This window comes from Sus scrofa, chromosome 7, assembly GCF_054392235.1.
Source record: "Sus scrofa isolate SSC_HxYL_T2T_F1_AM1 chromosome 7, Sscrofa_HxYL_maternal_Yorkshire_Landrace_v2.0, whole genome shotgun sequence".
NCBI lineage: Eukaryota > Metazoa > Chordata > Mammalia > Artiodactyla > Suidae > Sus > Sus scrofa.
In genome coordinates this window covers 69,890,128-69,912,408 of record NC_139389.1, presented here as the reverse complement: position 1 = coordinate 69,912,408, position 22,281 = coordinate 69,890,128, and the positions used below count along the sequence as shown (strand labels likewise).

Genomic DNA, 22,281 nt, shown 5'->3' with positions numbered 1-22,281 from the left:
ACTCTCAGGCTCCACCCACAGAGTTCCCCCTGGCTGTGCCGTTTCACTCTCCAAACCACCCACCCTGACTCTGACTCAACATGGACCAGTACTACACCATGATTCCTGCATCCCCTACTCCCTCCCCCAAAGGTTCTGGCATACCTCTCTCTCCTTAGTGTTGCCCACTTTTAGAGGAGACCCTAAAAAGAGCTGCTTTTCCCATGGGACTATGCCCTTTTAGGATTTCATGCTCAAAATTACCTCCTCCTCTGGAGGGTACGTGTGCCACCAGGATGACTAATCCCACTGCCATTTCCTCGGGGATGCTATAGATCAAGGCTTCAAATTCAGCTTGCTTGCTGATTCTGTACATAAATTTTTCTTCAAAAACAGTCACAGCAATTCATTTTCATATTGTCTGTGGTTGCTTTCCATCACGATGCCAGAGATGAACAACTTGATACCCAGAGATCTTATAGCCCACAAAGCTTAAAATATTTTCTTTTTAGACCTTTACAGTAAATGTTCACCAACCCCTCCATAGATGGGGTTACTCTCCAGAATGGTGTTACTCTTCAGTTGACCCAGAAGAATTTGAGAGGGGCCCCCTTTGTGCACAAAGATCAGTGATCCTATTTGCCAGAGCAATAAGATACAAGACACAAATGATAAAACACTATTCTAGGATATGGCTGGGACACTGTAGCCCACTCTGATCATGAAACCTAAGTAAACGGATGGAAGAAAAGCCTAAATGGGAATGATAAACCCCAAAACGAGGATCATGACTATCACTGGGTGAGGGGACAAGAATGTGCACAATGCTTTCTTAGGCTGAATGACAAGTACCAAGAGGTTCGTTTCTTTGCATGTGCTACATATCTTCCAGATCCACGTGCTTCTTCACCCCTTCTTCTCCAAGCCATGGTAGGCTGGCCTACGTGGATTGCATCAAAGGGCTCCCTTGTCTTCTACCTTTGACTGGTTCTGGTAATACGGAGCTCCAGCAAGATCCAGAGACAGGGACTGAGGTCAGCGTACTTGTTCTCTAGCTTCCTGCAAACTGAGTGTGACTCCTGACTGAGAGCCACAACTCCTAAGCGGGATATCTCTACACAGCTCTCTCTGTCTCCAGTAACTGACCCCTTGAACTAGTTACCTATTGTCAGATAACAAGTGGCAGCAAAACTCAGCAACTTAAAACAAACATTTATTATCTCATAGACTCTGAGCGCCTTCTAGGTCTCTCCCAAGACTACAACCCAGGGGTCAAATGGGGCTGTGGTTTCATCTGAAGACTCAGTTGAGGGAGAATTCACTTTCGGCTCATTCATTCGGTGTCACAGGTGGTTGGACTGAGGAATCTCAGTTTCTTGTCATGACAGCTTCTCCATAGGCAGCTGAAGCCGTGGCAGCTTCCTTCCACCAGAGCAAGCAAGTGAGACAACAAGCATCTTTCCATTTCCCCTGTTGTATCCAAGTCTGTTGTATCCTAAACCCAGAAATGATATCCCATTATTTTCTGCACATTAGAAGTGAGTAGACAGGTTCAGCTTCCAGTCAAGAGGGAAAAAATACACAAGGGCATGAATGCCATATTTACAGGGAAGAGTAAGTGGGGGCATCTTAGAGACTGTTCATCACACCCCTCCAGGGCTGGGGAAATCACCAGCTGTTACTATCCCTAGGGTCACTAAAACAACCATCTAGGTTCCCTCAAACCCTGATTTTAAAAAATCCCTTACTAAGCTCTCCTCAAATTCTCTCAATTTTCCAAGACTCTGACTTAGATATATTATGCTTAAAATTGCTTTGCATGTCTACAGTATTTCTTACTAAAAACACTTTTAAATCTGTTATAAATAAAAAGACTGTGCCAGCATAATCTTGATCATAAGATATGAGTAAAATAGATATATACTTGTTTACCAAAGCCTGGTCTACAAATCTTTCTTAATAATTGAAATAATGAGTTTGAAGATAAATAAAAACCAATGAATTAAGTGAAGTACCCTTCTTGAATATTTAATATCTACTCACCTAAAATATATAAATGAATTCAAGAAGGGTTTATTTAAATCATATGATTAATCAGCTTTAATTTCTGAAATCTCCCAGTGTTTTGGATATATTTTCTAGTCTTTTGCAATGACATTAATCTGCCTTCTCACAAAAGTTCCTTAGCTCCACTATTAGAACACAGGATTAGCTACATGGAGGCTGACAATCTGCTGCATAGTTTGCTCTCTTAGTTCCTTCATCTTTTAATAAACCATTCAAAAAATGATTTAAATCACTTTAAATAGTCTCACAAATTAGGAAGTTCAGGGTACTCTAAATTCAACATAATCCTCTATTCATAATCCTAATTTCATGTGAAATTACTTCAAAAATTCCATTAAGGAATTTGAGGCTCAGCATTGAAAAATCCTACTAGTATCCATGAGGACACAGATTTGATCCCTGGCCTCACCCAGTGGGTTAAGGATCTGGTGTTGCCATGAACTGTGGTATAAGTCACAGGCTCAGCTTGGTTCTGGTGTTGCTGTGGCTGTGGCTGTGACGTAGGCCAGCAGCTACAGCTCCGATTCAGCCACAAACCTGGGAGCTTCTATATGCTGTGGATACAGCTCTAAAAAGCAAAAAAATAAAAATAAAAATAAATAAAAATCCATTAACATCCATAATAAAGTACAAGAGGAAAGCAGTTGCAAATAAAGCTTGGAAATGAGGGACTCAGAGACTAACCCTCAGGTTGAGGGCCACAAGAATAATATTTGAAAGACTCCAGGCCAAGACTTCATTTTCCCAAAAGCTCAGCATAAAAGACAATGCTAAAACTAATCTGAGCAAAGCTCTGAATGAGCAGAAAATGGAGAGACACAGCCAAAAAGAGGAAGAGGAACAAGGTTCAAATCAAACATTTCAATTATAAGTAATTCTAATCCTTCCTTGTTCCTAACATGAGGAATGGAATTTGTTCAATAGAACAGGAAAAGGTAAAAAATAAAATCAGGGGAGTTCCCATCATGGCACAGCAGAAACAAATCCAACTAGGAACCATGAGGTTGTGGGTTCGATCCCTGGCTGTGCTCAGTGGGTTACGAATCCAGCATTGCTGTGAGCTGTGGTATAGGGCTCGGATCTGGCATTGCTGTGGCTGTGGCTGTAGCTGTAGGCCAGCAGCAGCAGCTCCAATTAGACCCCTAGCCTGGGAACCTCCATATGCCACAGGTGTGGCCCTAAAAAGACAAAAGACAAAAAAATAAATCGATAAAATAAAATGGGGAACCAGAAAGAAAGATGAGCTAAAAGCAATAATGAAAATTAATCACAACATCTGGGAAAATTTAAACGACCTTTATAGGAGCAGAGACACAAATCCCACCAAGACTAATTATTGCATTTTCAACTTTGACTTTATGTGGAGTATTAATCTAAGGAGTAAAATAAATGTTTACCTTTAATGAAATGACTTTTAGGTAATAAGGCATTGCTGTCTCATAGACAGGTTGAAAAATATTTTCCAGTACTAACATTTTTGACAGTACTCAACATTTTTATCAATCACTGCCATATTTACTAATCAGAATTCTAGTACTAATGCTAAAATAATTTCTGTTTTTATTTAAATGCTTACTTTTCTACTGAGTTATTTTTATCCCAACAATATCTATCATGTGCTAAAAAAGAAATGAGAAGCAAGACTTTACATGTTAGCTCAACTCTTACAGACCCCAAGGTTCTTTCCATCCTTCCTTCTGTCCTCTACCCATGTATATTCTCCAAGCCAGAATGGAGGCAACTTGTTTCTGGAATGTCTAGCAATTAGATTATAAATATAGACATAATAGCAAAAGAATTAGCCTAAAATGTATGACAGCTTTTATCCTTAGTCATTGGATGAGGTATGAATTTCTTAATCTACTGACATTTAGGAAAAACATGGCCAAGCACTTGGGAAAAATACTGATGTTTATGAAATATATCCTTTGATCATTGGATGTGAAGACTATATTTTTAACTCAAGGAAAATTTTCAAAATGAGTATAATTTTACAACTCGGGAATTTTTTTTTTTTTTTTGTCTTTTTGCCATTTCTTGGGCCGCTCCCATGGCATATGGAGGTTCCCAGGCTAGGGGTCTAATCGGAGCTGTAGCTGCCAGCCTACGCCAAAGCCACAGCAACGTGGGATCCGAGCCTTGTCTGCGACCTACACCACAGCTCACGGCAACACCAGATCATTAACCCACTGAGCCAGGGCAGGGACCGAACCCGCAACCTCATGGTTCCTAGTCGGATTCGTTAACCACTGCGCTACGATGGGAACTCCAGGGAATAACTTTTAAACGTAATAACTGCTTGCATATAAAAATTAATCGGAGTTCCCATTGTAGCTCAGCAGGTTAAGAACCTGACTAATAAACATGAGAATGCAAGTTCGATCCCTTACCTTGCTCAGTGGTTTAAGGATCCAGTGTTGCCACAAGCTGCAGCGTAGCTCAAAGATGCAGCTCAGATCTGGCATTACAGTGGCTGTGGCATAGGCTGGCAGCTTCAGCTCTGATTCAGCCCTTAGTCTTGGAACTTCCATATGCCACAGGTGCGGCTGTAAAAAGAAAAAAGAAAAAAATTAATCTATGACATTACATACCAAGGGTATACTTCAATTAACTTGATTTGCCCACTGCAATCATCTGAAAAAGTTTGTTATTTTACATTTTATAGTCAATAAATTCTTCCAAGTCTTATGTGCAACAATCTCAAAATATAATAAATGTCACTGGCCATTAAATAACACTCCCTAGGGGAGCTTATACATTGATAGTGATGACTCACCACTCTCTGTTTCTTAGCAGGTTATAGGTGAGTAAATACCATCCATACTAATAAATCACCTCAGATCATTATGTCGAGAGGGATTATGGTGATAGTATCAATGTCAGAGCTGTATCACATATTCCATGGATATTACCTCCTTCCATGTATGCCTCATTACCTCCTTTTCCCCTATTACTCACTGGAAGGGAACATCATCTACTTAAATGTGATGAAAAAATAGGTCACAAATAAACGAAAGTCAAAGGCTTGTGATGGGAACAAAAACTCTCCCGTAAATGTTAATATTAACTTTCACATGGTATTTTAAAATGAAGTACTCTTATCCGAAGACTTCGGTCTGGAGTATAATACATCTGAATTATGTGGAGCTTTTGTCTTTCAGAGTTCAGAGCTCCTCATTACCTAGAGAGAGATGACTAAATTCCAGGATAAAAAGTTGATATATTTGAAAGGAAATGATGGTACATTTGATTTAATCAAAAGATTAGACAATGACATTGTCAGTTCTTTCAGACAAGGAAAATGACATCTTTGAAACTGGACATCAAACAAAAATCACACAATGGAATTCCACTCTAACTTGGAAAGTTTTTTAAATATCCATTCCTTCACTCAAGAAATATTGGCCCACCACATATTTACTGAACTGTACCATGTGTTAGACACTGTACCACGCACTCGGAATATGTATATAAGACTTTGCCTTCATGATGCTTAGAGTCCAAAGAGAAAAATGTAAGTAGATAGATTCAGCAACACTAAGCAATAAGCATGCTACTAAAGGTATACCTCTAAAGACAGTCTCCGGTTACTGTTCTAACAGAGATGTTGTCTTAGTCCATTCAGCTTTCTGTAACAAAATACCCCAGGCTGGGCAGCTTATAAACAACAGAAATTTATTACTCATGATTCTGAAGGCTGGAAGTCTGAAGTCAAGGTGCCAGCATGGTCGAGTGAGGGCTCTCTTGGGGGCTGCAGCCTTCTCACTGCATCCTCACATGGCAGAAGGGTCAAGGGAGCACTCTTTTATAAGAGTACTATCCCATTCATGAGAGTTCCGCCTTCATAATCTAATCACCTTCCAAAGGCACCACCGCGAATACTTTGGGTGTTTAGGATTTCAACATATGAATTTCCAGGGAACAGAAATATTCAGACCATAGCAGATGCATTGCAGTCTCTTTTAACAGGTATAGAACATTTCTTAAAACCTCTATTAGATAATGAGCACATTTTGGAGAGGAGGAGAGGGAAGCAAAGTGTCATTCTATGTTTTGGAAATTTTCTCACCATATACTATTTTTAATGGCTGCACCTGCAGCATATGAAAGTTTCCAGGCCAAGGATTGCATCTGAGCTGCATCTGCGAACTACACCACAGCTGCAGTAAAGCTGGATCCTTTCACCCACTGTGCCAGGCCGGGGATCAAACACATGCCTCTGCAGTGACCTTAGTCACTGCATTTGGATCCTTAACCCACTGCACCAGAGAAGGAACTCCTCACCATATACTATTAATACCACTTGTTTTGAAAGAAAAATAGAAGATATGTTAATGTTCTATGAGTCTAATGAGTCTATGAGTCTGATGATTAAGACCTGACAAAGAAGAAAGTTTTGGGAGTCCTCGTTGTGGCTCAGTGGTTAACGAATCCAACTAGGAACCATGAGGTTGCGGGTTCAATCCCTGGCCTCGCTCAGTGGGTTAAGGATCAGGTGTTGCCATGAGCTGTGGTGTAGGTAGCAGACGTAGCTCAGATCCCACATTGCTGTGGCTGTGGAGTAGGCTGGCGTATACAGGTCTGATTAGACCCCTAGCCTGGAAACCTCCACATGCCATGGGTGTGGCCCTAAAAAGACAAAAAGGCAAAAAAAAAAAAAAAAAAAGAATAAAGTTTTGATAACCAAACTCTATCTCCTTGAGCAATTAGCCTCCTTCTTAGTGCCTTAAAGAGAGATGAATAGAGATGAGGTGTAACAGCTTTGATGTTAGAAGGACCAGGGAGGAGTGAGCATGAGTGTGTGGAGGAGGAGGATGGGAGCTCTACAAAGAAGGCTGAGATCTAATCATAGAAACAGTAAACCCCTTCCATTCAGATCATTCCCAATCCTTTCTCCTCTAACATCCCCTATATTGGAGTTTGGGAAGCCTGGAGATTACACAGCTGGGTCTCCCTCCTTTCTGACGCTTTTATCCTCTGGGAGAAAAATGTGCTGTTGATTCTCAAAGTTTATGTGTCTGATCAGGATGGGCAAGTACGAAGTGGGTTTCTCCAAACCACCAAATTCGCCATTTTTTATGCAATTGTGTCAAGCACCTAGTGGAAAGAGTGCTCAATTTGGCCAAAATATGTAAATGAGATCAGCAACCTCTTAGAAAAACTTGGTCAGAAATCATTGGGCAATAAGTCCTTACCACAGTGCAAGTGGATCCCTCCTCACTAGAATCCACACTTTCAGAGCGTAGAGACCAAGTCTTCTATCATGTCCCCAGGATTTGGTACCAGTGTGTCCCCTTGCCCCCCACACAAGATGCTTCTATATTTGGCGAGTGGTGAATGACTGAACAAATGATATGTTCCCTGAGGGATTCATACTAAAGTCAAATATTGACTTTTAGTTTCCATATTTAATTTTTAGTCATTCCGTTTACAGCATAAGCAGGTAGGACAGGATCACTTCCAACCCAACTAGCAATGTCAACATGAAGTGACCTCATGGGTTGCTGTGCACTTGTCCAAGTACTGAGAGCTACTCAGCACCTTCCAGGTTGCAAATCCCATGGATGGCATCAGCTGTTTCCATGAAGTTTATTCAAAAAGGAGAGAGGAATTGGCAATCTTCTCTTTGCTACTGATGTGTCATAACACAGAGATAAATTCATACACACTATTACCAAGTCATGACTTCTGGGCAAACTCTGATGCACTGACACAAAATCAATAGGACAGTTTCCAGAACACAGTAGGTCTCATAAATGTTTGTCAGATTATTGGCCTTTCTTTACAGATAAACATAATATGGGAGAAAATATATATATTCTTATAAATCCATATACATTTGGAAATCTCAAGAAGACAAGGAATGGACTCTGTACAGAAAAACCTCAGTAAGGAAACCAAATGACATCTCATTATCTGAAAGCAACTGCTATAATCTGTTACAAATTATTTTAAATTATTTTATAGGGTTTCTTTATAACATAACTCCATAACATTTTTAATCAAAAAGAAAGCTATTTAGGAGTTTCCATCGTGGCTCAGTGGTTAACAAATCCGACTAGGAACCATGAGGGTTCAGGATCCAGCGTTGCCGTGAGCTGTGGTGTAGGTCGCAGACACAGCTCGGATCCCGCGTTGCTGTGGCTCTGGCATAGGCCAGTAGCTACAGCTCGGATTCCATCCCTAGCCTGGGAACCTCCATATGCTGCAGGAGCAGCTCAAGAAATAGCAAAAAGACAAAAAAAAAAAAAAAAAAAAGCTGTTTAAATCATTGAAATTCAACTACCTGTGTTCAAGAAGATATTGATGTAATTATTTATTTGTTTCTCCAATAAAAACAACTGGTTCACTGCATGCAGAATTGAATTCCTTTACCGGTATTTCAATTCTTAAGAATATCTAAAAGGAAGGCCATCCTGGCACTTCATTGGAGTTCTATTAACTTCTTTGTTAATGTACAAGCATAAGGGCATAAAGTCTTTCTTGCTTCACTATAGATATCATTCATATCCACCCAGATAAAAATTTGGGTTAATCACAGTTTACTTTTTTCCTTCAAAAATGACATCTTTTAAACACTGGGACAAAAAAATCTATAGTTTAGTTTATTATTCAGCATGGCTCTAGTTGTTTCCATTCTCAATCTGCATTACCAGTAAATCAATTCTAATTTTCTCAAAACTAAAATTAAGAAAAATTTCACTGATGGCAAATATTGATTCAGCATGAAAACTGAAATAATTTAAAATTCATTACTTGATCTGTTCCCTTACCCATTCAGTATTGGAAATAAAATCACTCCTCATCCCCTCCCTCCCAATTTTATGCCAGTGAAACTGAGTTGCTGCATCACTCTTTTATACCAAAGACTCCTTTTTTCAAACACAATTACACAAGACAGGAATAGCTCCTTAAAACACACACAATTACATCAGTTATTTAATAATTATGTAATTCAGTCAACTTTTAGTCAATAATATTTATTTGGTGAAACAATGAATTTTTATGTTAAGTGGAACAGTCTAAAATTTTAAGTATAGTTTAAGCTTCTTTTATAGTTGGTACTTTGGATCCATCTGTTATTTAGATTTAAGGGGGAAAGTCTTTAAAATACATTAAAATTTTGCATAATTTCAAATTGCTTAAAATTATAACTTTCAGATACATTATTTAATGTATATGTTTGCACAAACATTATATTAAATGTATCTCTGACATACATAGAAGCAATTACTGTAATCCCATTTTACTGATGGAGAAAGTGAAAGACTAATGACTTGAGGAAATGTGTGGGGAAAAAAGGCAGGATCTGAGTTTCCCAATTCCTAATAAAATGCGTCTCTTCTGATTATGAACTTTTTTCTTTCTTTTCTTTTTAAGGTCACACTTGCAATGTATGGGAGTTCTTGGGATAGGGGTTGAACTGGAGCTACAGCTGCCAGCATATGCCACAGCAACACCCCAGATCCTTAATCCACTGAGTGAGGCCAGGGATCAAAACCACATCCTCACAGACAGTATGTCAGGTTCTTAATCCACTGAGCCACAATGGGAACTCCCTGATAATTAACTCTTAAAGATTCAAATTCTAAAATGAATTATGTTAACATCTTCAAATTCAAAGTTTCTCTCAACCATTACAGTAATTTGAAGTTCCAAGGTGTCAGTAATTTTCATTTGTTCACATTGGTTCAATTGCTATAGAGATGAGGTTTAGAGTAGTGTGAATTCAATTAGTATAAAATCACACATTGATGCCGCAGACCATATAAAGAAGGAACTACAAGCATATCGACAAGCAAAGATGATGAGTATAGGTTGGGAAATATTGAGTGTGGGACCCAAAGAGATGTTCAGGCAGAGTTTTTTAGTAGGCAGTTATATATAAGGACTCTTATCATGCACCAGCTAATTATGAAGGCCCTTGGGACCTAAAAACAAATCTCAGTAGGGAAACAAAAGAGGGAGTAAGTGTGAGTGTCTGTCAGGGTCCAGTTAGGTCATAGAAGCCACACTACTTATTTTTAATAGATAGAATTTAATACAGATAATTGTTAACTACATATTGAATAGCTGAAAAGGCAGGGAGAACGCTAAGGTATCACAGCGCTAACAACCACAGGAAGCCACTACCTGTCCTAGAGTTGGAGAATAAAAGGGAATAGGTTGGAAATATTAAAAGTTAGAAGCTTGGAGATGAGACCTTGTGTGCCTGGGACCCAGACGGTTGAGGAGGGGCCCCTGACAGCCTGATGCTGTTATCTCTAAGGGGATGGATGAGGCTGATCCTGACAGCATTAGTGAAACTGAAAACTGAATTCAATGGCTGCTATTAGACTTAACTGCCCCAGCCAGGCTAATCGGAGGCAAAAGTGACCCTGACATAATCAAGAGGCCTGCATGAACCAGCAGAAAGGAGTTAAGTCCCTTCTCTCTCTACCAGCTGTGTACGCTCTCTCTGGCGCCCCCTGCTGGCAAATCCCAACATGGTCACTGCTGCTAAAACCACTGCAGAAATGTGGTTTTCCAAGTCCTAGCCTCAGTATGACAGAGTAGGTAAATAGAAGGATAACAGGTTTGGAGTTTAGAGAGACAATGCTTAATAAATGACACATAATGGTTTACTCTCATTGCAAGGAAGATGTTCGAAAACATTTTGATAGATGAAGTTGAATTATTTGAAGTTTGAATTATTTGATAGATGAAGTTGAATTATTGCAAAATATCAACTAAAGTATTAATAAGCACATTAGTTTCATTAGCTCATTTAATTTAATCCTCACAAGAACCATATGGAGTAAATATTATCATTCCCAGTTTACAGATTAAAAAAAAAAAAAAAAAAACAGGTTTCAGAAGGTTAAGTGAATTGGCCAAGCTATACAGTTTGTCATTTTTCTAATTGTTTTCCTCTATAACTTGAGGGAGTAGTTTGCGAGCTGTGATCTGTGGAACCCTCAAGCTCCAAGAGATTACCTGAGGGACCCCAGTGGGAAGGACAATCAGATGAGTCCTGGCCTCCCACCCCTGGTTCAAACTGCCTCGGCTCTACTTTTACTTTTATCATAAATAAAGGGGCTACAGAGGGAATGTGGGAAGCCATGTAAGATTCCACCTGGGGAGTTCCCACTGTGGCGCAGAGGGTTAAGAATCTAACTGCAGTGGCTCAGGTCGCTGTGTAGGCACAGGTTCAATACCCAGCCCACTGCAGTGGGTTCAGGATCCAGCATTGCTGCAGCTGTGTCATGGCTTGCAAATGCAGCTCGGATTTGATTCCTGGCTTGGGAACTTCCATATGCTGCAGTGTGGTCATTAAAAAAATATTAATTAATTAATTAATTTAATTCCACTTGGAAGAAAGAACTATGCTACTAAAAAACTTGAAAACCTCCTCCTTAAAAGTGTAAAGCCTCCTTTAGTAACTTCTCCCTACAGTCTCTTCTGAACAATTCCTGACTGCTTAGTTTACTATCACTTCTCTCCTATTCTAGTTTGACTCTCAGATTAAAGGCAAGAATTTCTTTTTTTAATATCCTACTGGTGTCATCTACTTGCTTCTTTCCTAAATTGATGGCTCCTACTAAGAAAAGGTGCTTTTAATTAATCCCAGAGTTTGACAGACTCAGTAGTGCTCTTGGCCTACTGCATTCTATCTCCCCACTCAAGACCAAAACTCAGAAGCCACCTTACCTCCTAGCCAGCTCCAAAGTCACTAGCTCATTACCTCTCCTGGTTGACATTTGACGTCTCCATTTTATAACCCAGTTTCCTTCTAAGGCTCTGTGTTTTCTCAAAGGAAAGAAACTACTTTTTCATTAGACAGTCTAAAATCATAATACATATGTAACAATTTTAAAATAAAGCCCCAAAGAGACATCTACTGAAACCCTATTCTATCTGCTTATCCCCCCAGCAAGCCAGGGAAGTCAGGTAGTACATCTTCATTTCATAGAAGAACTTTGTGTTAAGTCAAATCCAGGTATTAACTAAAGGGCTATTAAGGAGTAGTTGTCCTTGACCTAGAATTTGTAAATCTTTTCCTTTTTAAAAATTAATTTTATTTCAACTGATCCTGGTATTTTAGTCATTATATGAAAGTTATGCATGATTATCCTTTGAGAATGAGGTGGGGTATAAAGACTAAGAAAATTGGGTCATATTTGTAATTAGTGATTATTATGCACATAAAGAAAATCTTCATGCGTCTTAAGCTTTGTCAAAGTATTCTGCAAGTATATCAAAGAGCCAAGATATGACACTGGGTAAAGATGCAAATTAATTTTAGGCCATGTAGAGTCATTAAAAATGAAAATGAACATGCCATGGAGAGTTAAGGACAATTAAAAACACTTATGGCTTTTTAATCTGTACAAAGCAATCTATAACATTTTATCATCATAAAGGAACTACTCTTTATAATATTTAAATGCTTACATAAGAATCAGAATATCTTAAATCAAAGGAAAATAATTCCTTAGTTACTGTGTGTGGGTTTATCATTTCCAAACTATCTTTTCTGATTACTCATTTGAGCTAGAGAACAATCCTTTACCCAGGAGAAGTACCTGGATCCTCAATTTACAACACCCAAAGATACCTGGTGATAAGCCCAATGTCACACAGAAAGGTAAAGAAGAATGGCATCTAGTCTTCTGCCTTCTTCTACATCTCACAGGGCATCCAGCAAGGCAAGTGGACCAAACAGTGTGCTTGCACCTGCACGCTAGTGTAAACACATGCTCCTGTGTGCACACAAGACTCTCCTCAATTTAAAATAACCAAGAAAACTTTCGATCATCCCAAAAAATGGCATTTGGAACAGCTTTATTATATGAAACTATAAACTCACATAGTAAAACTTAATTTTGTTATACATGCACTTATCACAGTCTGCTAGGTGTTATTGTCTTCTCATATATCTTAGTTTCGGTATTAGACCATAAACTCTTTTGGAAAAAGGATCATAACTTATATCTAATGTATATAGTAAATGTATTTTTTGTCCCCAGAGAATTTAACAAAATGCCTTACACATAGTATGTATTCAACACATGGGGTGAATTATAATTCGGGCATAACTCTACCACGAACTTCTAAGAATAAAACAAATTTAACTATTTTTAAAAAGTTTTGCCTTTGGAATGGATTAGCAACGAGATCCTGCTGTGTAGCACTGGGAACTATGTCTAATCACTTATGATGGAGCATGATAATGTAAGAAAAAAGAATGTATACATTTATGTGTAACTGGGTCACCTGGCTGTGCAGTAGAAAAAAAAATAATGTGTTGCAGAAATTTTTAAAAAGTTATATATAATTTAAAAAGTGGCTAATTGAGGCAAAGCACTGATATAAATTAACCCAAAACAATTTAGTGTCAAAGTGGGATGTAAACTCTAACATCTAGAAAATGTAACAACGAATTTTTGAGATTTAGAAGCCTTTTCTTAGGCTTCTGCTTTACCTGTTACCTCTGTTTTAGGCAGCTTTCAGTGTTATTGAATCCACAGTCAAAATCCTAAATCAATGCACATCCAGCTTACCTGACATATATATATTGAGCCACTGTAAGACTCTTAATAAAAATGTGTTGTGTGAATAAATGAATGACACCATCAGCAAGTAGCCCAGTGACACCAGAACGATGCTAAGCTGTGTGACTCAGGCTCCAGGCATTGATTTCCACATAGAGCCAGATCATCAACTGCTCCTCCAGCTCCTTTGAGCCTCTCCACTGACCTGAAAAGCAGGCAAGTCATATGCCACACCACTTCCATTCACATCAGCCGACAAAAAAAGAGACACTAAGGCTGTAGTAAATTGAGGTCTTACTTTTATAGCAAAGTCCCAGCTCAAGACCCACTAGTTTCACTCAGCCACGCCACTGCGGAGAAGAAACACTTTCTTACTCTAAAAATCTCACTGTAATTCCATTTCTTTTGTTTTTTCTAGTATGAGATCATAAGCATCCATAATTTCCATGGCCAAGCCAAAAATGAATGAATGAATGAATGTATGCATGAACAAATGAATGAATGAGCATTCCACCCAGAAACAAACCTGTTGTGTACAACGTACATCCCTAAACCTTAACAATGCAAAATGTTTTTCATATTACATTCTGTAATTACATTCAAACCCTGTAGGTAACAGCTTCTCACTAATTTGAAATCTCATTTAAAGATGAGAAAACAGGAGTTCTCTTGTGATGCAGCAGATTAAGTACCTGGCATTGTCACTGCAGTGGCTCAGGACTGCTGTGGCACAGGTTCAATCCCTGGCCTGGGAATGCCACATGCCACAGGCACAGCCAAAAATAAAAAGATGAGAAAACAATACTTGACTTTATTTCTGAACATATAGATGTAAAAGCCTTCTTTCTTTTTAAAATTCCCTATTTGAAATTTCTAAAAAGTTCTTTGATTTTAATTTATGCTGAGCCTTTCCACTTTTTAACCTAGTACTAAAGAACACTGTAGCTTTTGTGTCCTACATGAAACCATACTTAGTCTTTCTCATTAGCTCTCCTGATAAAAAGTTTGGCTGGATGTATTTAAGTAATAAACTAGCAAAAAGGTCAAGGAACTAATATCAGTAAATGAATCCTTCTCAAAAGCGAACTTGAACAAAAGCCACTGCACACATTACCACCTCATCAAAACCATGTCAAAGACAGTTTTAAAAACCATCTAAGCTCTTATGACAGAGTTCACTTCCCGCCATCTGAACTATAGTGAATCCTTCCATCCTCTGTGCTGTACCGCCTTTGTGTTTACTTCGTCTCATGTCACATTAGAAGACATTTTGAGGAGTTCCCTTTGTGGCTCAGCAGTTAACAAACCTGACTTGAAGCCATGAGGATGAGAATTTGATCCCTGGCCTCACTCAGTGGATCCGGCATTGCCGTGAGCTGTGGTGTAGGTTGCAGACTTGGCTTGGATCTGGTGTTGCTGTGGCTGTGGTACAGGCCAACAGCTATAGCTCCAATTTGACCCCTAGCCTGGGAACTTACATATGCCATGGGTTGGGGAGAGGGGAGAGGAAGAGAAGGGGAAGGGGGAGGAGGAGGAGGGAGAGAAGAAGAAGAAGACATTGTGAAAGAACCAGTTTTCAGATATTTTCCAACAAAGCGCAGCGCATTAACAGAAACAGAAGACAAAGGAGAATGAAAATAATGTTAAAATTGTGGAGAGAACTATGCATAAGTAATAAAAATTTCAGTGCTCTCCTGAGCATTTACAGACCTGTCCTCAAGGCTGAGGTTGTCTCTGCTATACTTAATGAAAGTTAATTTATTAACAAAGATTTAATCCTACACTTTCTCACAAAGACTTTTCTCCAAATGGAAGCTTTGAAATACAGGGGAAAAAAGCATGACTACCAGCGAATATGACAGATGGCAGGGTGACATTCCCACCAAGCATAGCTGTGATTAATGTATGCAAACATCCATTCAATGGAAAAATCTCTACAGCCTCAAATAGAAACTGACCAAATCCTGGGTTGTTATGACAAATCCTTGTTATTTTTCCAATCCCAAAACTGCTATCCATTTGGAAGGTAATAGTTCAGCCACACCTACTGGTGGTAAAAATAAAGATAGATATCCCTAAACAAAATATTTACATTATAATGGGCATCCATCTTTTCTGAAAACTGTCTCTGAACCTTAACAGCTCTATTTCTATTGTGCAAATCATGGTTGGTTGGACAAAGGATGGATGTCAACCCAATCACCATAATCAGATTTCTTCAACTGAAAATTTGGATTATGAATCAGGTAGCCAGTCAGCAACATGCCAACCTGGGCACTCTGGAGCACCTCAGAAAATGAGCCAGGGCTAGGAGACAGCACTAGGCAGATGGCTGAAAAATGAGAAAAGAGGTAAGTAATGTCTTTCCAATCTTTCCAGCTGTTTAGGGTCCCTGATGCATTCCTGTTCTTGTCATATATTCCTGTCTCCTTATTATAAATTTCCCTTTACTGTTTAATTCTCTTTGAGTTGAGTTGCTTGACTTCAGGCTACTTGAAACCCAAAGCCTTAAGTAATCACACCTATACATTAAATTTGTTACTGTTATATTTTTATTTATACTCCCATAAAACTACAGCTTATTTTGTCATTCAAAGTACAAGCTCCATGAGAGCAAAGACTATTCTTTATACTCCTTACATATACATACACACCACAAACAGTATAGCAATACACCGAATATACAATTATACATTCAATATATTATATAAATATAGTAATATATTGAATATAATAAGCTAGCTTTAAATACTTGTTCATTAATTATGGCTCTATTTGTTATCTTTTTTATTGAAAAATGTTATTGTTTATAATCATCATGCATTGTATGGCCTATATACAAGTACATATGTTATTCTGGAGTGTTTCCTTGGTATTTGCAAACACCAAGAATTAACCTACTGGCTCTGTTTTCCAGCTTTTGAATGACAGATTGTGTTACGTGCTATTTCTTATATTACTCCTGAAATTAGTCTGTGTTAAAATGCAAACTACGAAAACCAAAAAACAGCTCTTGGGAGAATAAATATACTCCCCAGAGGAGAAGTGAGATTCCCTCCACATGGGACAGAGTCTGTGTAACCAGGTCAGAAAGAGTTCAACTAAGTGGCTCCATTGCTGAAGAGCAGGCGGCAGGAAAAAAAGGGGTTACATTTAGTTATCTTCTACTTTTACTTCTCAAAGTGTCCTTCCAGCCTGTAACCATCACCTCTTGTCTTGCAATTTCCTCTCTGAATTATTTGGAATAGAAGCCTGGGAATTCCATTTGTATTATTTAACCCCAGAGGGACCAGGAGCAGGTCTTTGTTTATTCATCTGAGGGTCCTCATGAGATTCATACCTTCTTATCCCCAATAACAAAAGTCAATGTTCGTATTACTTCACTCTGAGATAAAGCAACAATCTCCCAGCAGGACTCTCTAGTTTATGTCATTTCTTTGCAATTTGTCCTCCATAATACTACCAGTTCTAAAGTCATCACTCTTTTACTCAGAGATCAATACGGCTCTCAGAGGCCAAAACTGATCTCCTTTACCCATTTAACGTAATTTCCTGCCATACTTATTCATCCATTCAACAGTGTATAACAATCCTGAAAGGACAGGCATTTGCAAAGTATTAGGAACACAGTGAGGATTATAGACTAGTAGATGGGAGTTCCCGTCGTGGCGCAGTGGTTAACGAATCCGACTAGGAACCATGAGGTGGCGGGTTCGGTCCCTGCCCTTGCTCAGTGAGTTGACGATCTGGCGTTGCTGTGAACTGTGGTGTAGGTTGCAGATGCAGCTCGGATCCCACATTGATGTGGCTCTGGCGTAGGCCGGCGGCTACAGCTCTGATTAGACCCCTAGCCTGGGAACCTCCATATGCCGCAGGAGCGGCCCAAAGAAAATAGCAAAAAAAAGCCAAAAAAAAAAAAAACAAAAAACAAAAAACAGGATGCAGTTCCATGGGGATAAGTGATATAACAGAGATATGTACATGATGCTAAGAAAGCATACGGAAGGTAATCTAAATGAGTTTACCAGAAAAGCCTTCCTGGAAGAAATGATACCAAAAAAATGAAATCTAGAGGCCAAGCAGATAATTAGGAAGGTGATGAGTAAGAAAGTAGCCTTGGGAAAGCTAGGGGTAGGAATATGGGAAAGAGAAGTATTCTAGGGAAGAAGAAATATGTGCATGGACCAGTAAGCAGGTTGGGGCTGTGGAGATGAAGGAAAGTGGATGAAGATAGGTACAATCAATAGGACCTGGCAACATACTGGATGTGGGGGGGGGGGGTAAGGGAGGTACCAAAAATGACTACCCAAATATCTATCATGAGCAATTGTGTGCATGCGAGTGTCCTATAATGAGGTGGGTAAGAAGGTGTTTAATTAGAAGATCATAAAGCCATAGGAAAACTGTTTTTCAATATGGCATCTTGGGTACAGGTAAGAATATTTTAAAAGGTGAGCTTTTGAGAAGAATGCGTCAATGTACTTAAAGAAGGATATGCCCCCCTAAAATTAGTATTTTCTAAATAAGTATGGTGGTCTCTTACCTATGTCTTCTAAGAGTTTTGGTATGAACACATTACTTTATAAGATGAAAAATATAGGGATATTTCAAACAAATTATTTTAAAATCTTAAAATACGTATTAAATATATATGTTATAATAAGGCTTATGTAAGATAGAAGGAAGAGGCAAGATGGCAGCAAAACGTAATCATTTTCACATTTTTCTGAGACCAATATGATGCCTATTTTTTCTTTTTAAAGAATAAAAGAATTGTGTATTTGTAAAAATACAAATGAGGTACCACCATCTGGTATTCAGATCTAACTCATCTGGTGAAGTGTGGCAGAGTAATATTTCAAGGCTCACAGCATCTACTCCCATGTTGCCTAGGGTGTTAACTTCCTCCACACTGAAGAAAGTAGTAAGCAAGGCTGTTGCTCATGGCCCAACATAGCTCATGCACAGTGCTAAGAAATTAAGGGAAAATTATTTCTCAGAAAGAGCATGAACCTAATTATTGGAATTCGTTCACTTGCACCCTAGGCTTTTGAATATCCGTCAAATTATTTTACCATTAGAGGCATAAATGTATTTTTTAATTTACTCATTATTTTTTGCCTTCATCTTAAAGAGTTAGAGGTCACTATGACCCTTTTGCTCATCTTTTAAAATGAGGAAAACACTGAGACTCACCTCACCCTACTTGGCACTTTGAAAAACTATGTTATTTAAAATGCAATATCAGATCATGGCTGTGAGGAAGAGATAATGAACATCAGCTCATTACTCAGTCCAGCATCTATCACAAAAACAGAGGCCTACTCACCAATCTTCATCATCTTCCTGGAAGCACAACTACACTGAGTGTAGCCTCGTGGCTATTTGGGAAAGGGATGTGGCAGTGGAGACAGAGAAAAGCGATAGACTTGAGGTTAGGTAGAATCATTAGGAGTCAGTAACAGATTAGATGTGGGATGTGAGAAGAGAGGGACGTATCAAAAATGACAACCAGGTGTCTAGCATTAGCAACTGCACAGACAATAGTGTATAATGACATAAAGAAATGTTAGATTGGGAGACAGGATTAAGACGGCGGAATAGAAGGGTTGGAGCTCAACTTCTCTCCTAAAAACAACAAAATTCACAACTAAAGACTGAGCACTCTTCACCCAAATGGACCGGAAACCTTAAAAAAGATATCCTGCTCCAGAAGAAAAAGAGGAGGACACATCAAGAGGTAGGAGGCGCGATTTCGAAATATAAACAACCCCATACCTCCCGGGTGGGAAGCTTCACAGACTGGAAACTAACTGGTTCACAGAGAATCACCTGCAGGAGTGAGAGTTCTGAGCTACACATCAAACTCTCACGTGTGGGGATCTGGCACAGAGAGAAAGAGCCCCGGAGCATCAAGCATTGAAGGCCAGTGGGGCTTGTGCAAAGGAACTCCATGGGACTGGGAGAAACGGAGACCCCATTCTTAAAAGGTGCACACAGACTTTCACATGCACTGAGTTCCAGGGCAAAGCAAAGTCTCCATGGGAATTTGGGTCAAACCTGACTGCAGTTCTTGGAGGACATCCTGGGAAAACAGGGGTGAATATGGCTTGTTGTGAGGGAAGGACATTGGAAGCAAAGCTCTCGGGAATATTCAACAGTCATGCCTTCCTCTGGAGGTGGCCATTCCCAGTCAGCTGCTGAGAAGCCCCAAGGCAAACGACAACCCAGGTGGGATCACAGCCCTGCCCATCAGTAAACAGGCTACCTAAAGACCCCTCAGACACACAGCTGCCTCTAATCCCATCCAGAGACTAAGCCCCACACACCAGAGGGATTAGAATCGGCTCCTCTTACCAGGGGGCAGGCATCAGCCCGTCAGGAAGCCTACAGCAAGCCTCCCATACCGGCTTCAGCCACAGGGGAGCAGATATCAGAAGTAAGAGAGGCTGCAACCCTATTCTCTGTAAAAAGGTCACCACACCAAAAACCTATCAAAATGAAAAGACAGAGAACTATAACTCAAATGAGGGAGAAAGGAAAAACCCCAGAAAAACAGCTAAGCCATGAGGAGATTCTCAGCCTCCAGGAAAAAGACTTTAGACTGTTGATGCTGAAGATGATGCGAGACATTGGAAATAAACTGGAGGCAAAGATGGATAACCTACAGGAAACACTGACCAAAGAGATACAAGATATAAAACTTAAACAAGAAGAGATGTAAAATACAATAACGGAAATAAAAAATTCACTAGAAGCAGCCAACAGCAGAATACAGGAGGCAGAAGAATGAATAAGCGAGGTAGAGGACAGATTAGTGGAAATTACGGATACAGAACAGAAAAGAGAAAAAAGACTGAAAAGAAATGAAGAGAGTCTCAGAGAACTCTGGGACAACATTAAATTCACCAACATCCCTATTATAGGGGTACCAGAAGGAGAAGAGAGAGAGAAGGAGACAGAAAAAATATACCAAGAGATAATAGCTGAAAACCTCCCTAACATGGGGAAGGAATCACTCAAATCCAGGAAGCACAACGAGTACCATATAAAATAAACCCAAGGAGGAACACCCTGAGACACATATTAATCAAACTGACCAAAATTAAAGACAAAGAGAAAATCTCGAAAGCAGCTAGGGAAAAGAAACAAATACCATACGAGGGAACCCCAATAAGGTTATCAGCAGATTTTTCAGCAGAAACTCTGCAGGCCACAAAGGAGTGGCATGATATACTTAATGTGATGAAAGGAAAAAACTTCCAACCAAGATTACTCTACCCAGCAAGGCTCTCGTTCAGATTTGAAGGAGAAATCAAAACCTTCACAGATAAGCAAAAGCTGAGAGAATTCAGCAACACTAAACCAGCCTTACAACAAATACTAAAGGAACTTCTAAAGGCAGAAAAGAACAAGAGAAGAAGGAAAGAAAAAAAAGAGCAGCAAAAACAAATCCAAAGCAATTAATAAAATGGCAATAAGAACACACATATCAATAATTACCTTAAATATTAATGGACTAAATACCCCAACCAAAAGACATAGACTGGCTGAATGGATACAAAAACAAGACCCATATATATGCTGTCTTCAAGAGACCCACTTCACTTCTAGGGACACATACAAATGGAAAGTGAGAGGATGGAAGAAAATATTTCATGCAAACGGGGATCAAAAGAAAGCTGGAGTAGTAATACTCATATCAGACAAAATAGACTTTAAAATGAAGAATATTTTAAGGGACAAGGAAGGACATTACATAATGATCAAAGGATCAATCCAAGAAGATGATATAACAATTTTAAATATCTACACACCCAACACAGGTTCACCACAATATATAAGGCAACTGATAACAACCTTAAAAGGACAAATCAACAATCACACAATCATAGCGGGGACTTTAACACCCCACTTACAACAATGGACAGATCATCCAGACATAAAATCAATAAGGAAACAGGCCCTGAATGAAGCATTAGACCAGATGGGCTTAATAGATATTTATAGGACATTCCATCCCAAAGCAACAGAATATACTTCTCAAGTGCACATGGAACATTCTCTAAGAGTGATCACATCCTGGGCTACAAGTCCAACCTCGGTAACTTTAAGAACATTGAAATCATACCAAGCATCTTTTCCAACCACAACGCTATACAACTGGAAGTCAACAACGAGAAAAAAACTGCAAAAAACACAAACACATGGAGAATAAACAACATGCTACTCAACAACCAATGGATCACTGAAGAAATCAAAGAGGAAATTAAAAAATACCTAGCAGCAAACGACAACAAAGATATTACACTCCAAAACCTATGGGATGAGGCAAAAACCATTCTAAGAGGAAAATTTATAGCAATACAAGCCCACCTCAGGAAACAAGAAAAAGCCCAAATAAACACGCTAACTTTACATCTAAAGCAGCTTGAGAGAGAAGAACAGACAAGACCTAAAGTTAGTAGAAGGAAAGAAATCATAAAGATCAGAGCAGAAATCAATGAACTAGAAACAAAGAAAACCATAGAAAAGATCAATGAAACAAAATGCTGGTTCTTTGAAAAGATCAGCAAAATTGATAAGCCCCTAGCCAGACTTATCAAGCAAAAAAAGAGAGGACTCAAATCAATAAAATTAGAAATGAAAAAGGAGAAGTAACAACGGACATCACAGAAATACAAAGGATCATAAGAGACTG

The 22,281-nt window shown here is 39.1% G+C and overlaps 1 long non-coding RNA gene across 1 annotated transcript in view; it reads right to left on the bottom strand.

The window, feature by feature from the left end:
- Positions 1-1,171: 1,171 nt before the first annotated feature.
- The window catches only part of LOC146401658 (uncharacterized), a 102,965-nt gene continuing 81,855 nt past the window's right edge, over positions 1,172-22,281 (bottom strand). Inside the window, exon 3 of the long non-coding RNA XR_014810611.1 lies at positions 1,172-1,474. This is a non-coding gene — a long non-coding RNA (uncharacterized LOC146401658). The remainder of the gene's footprint in view (positions 1,475-22,281) is intronic.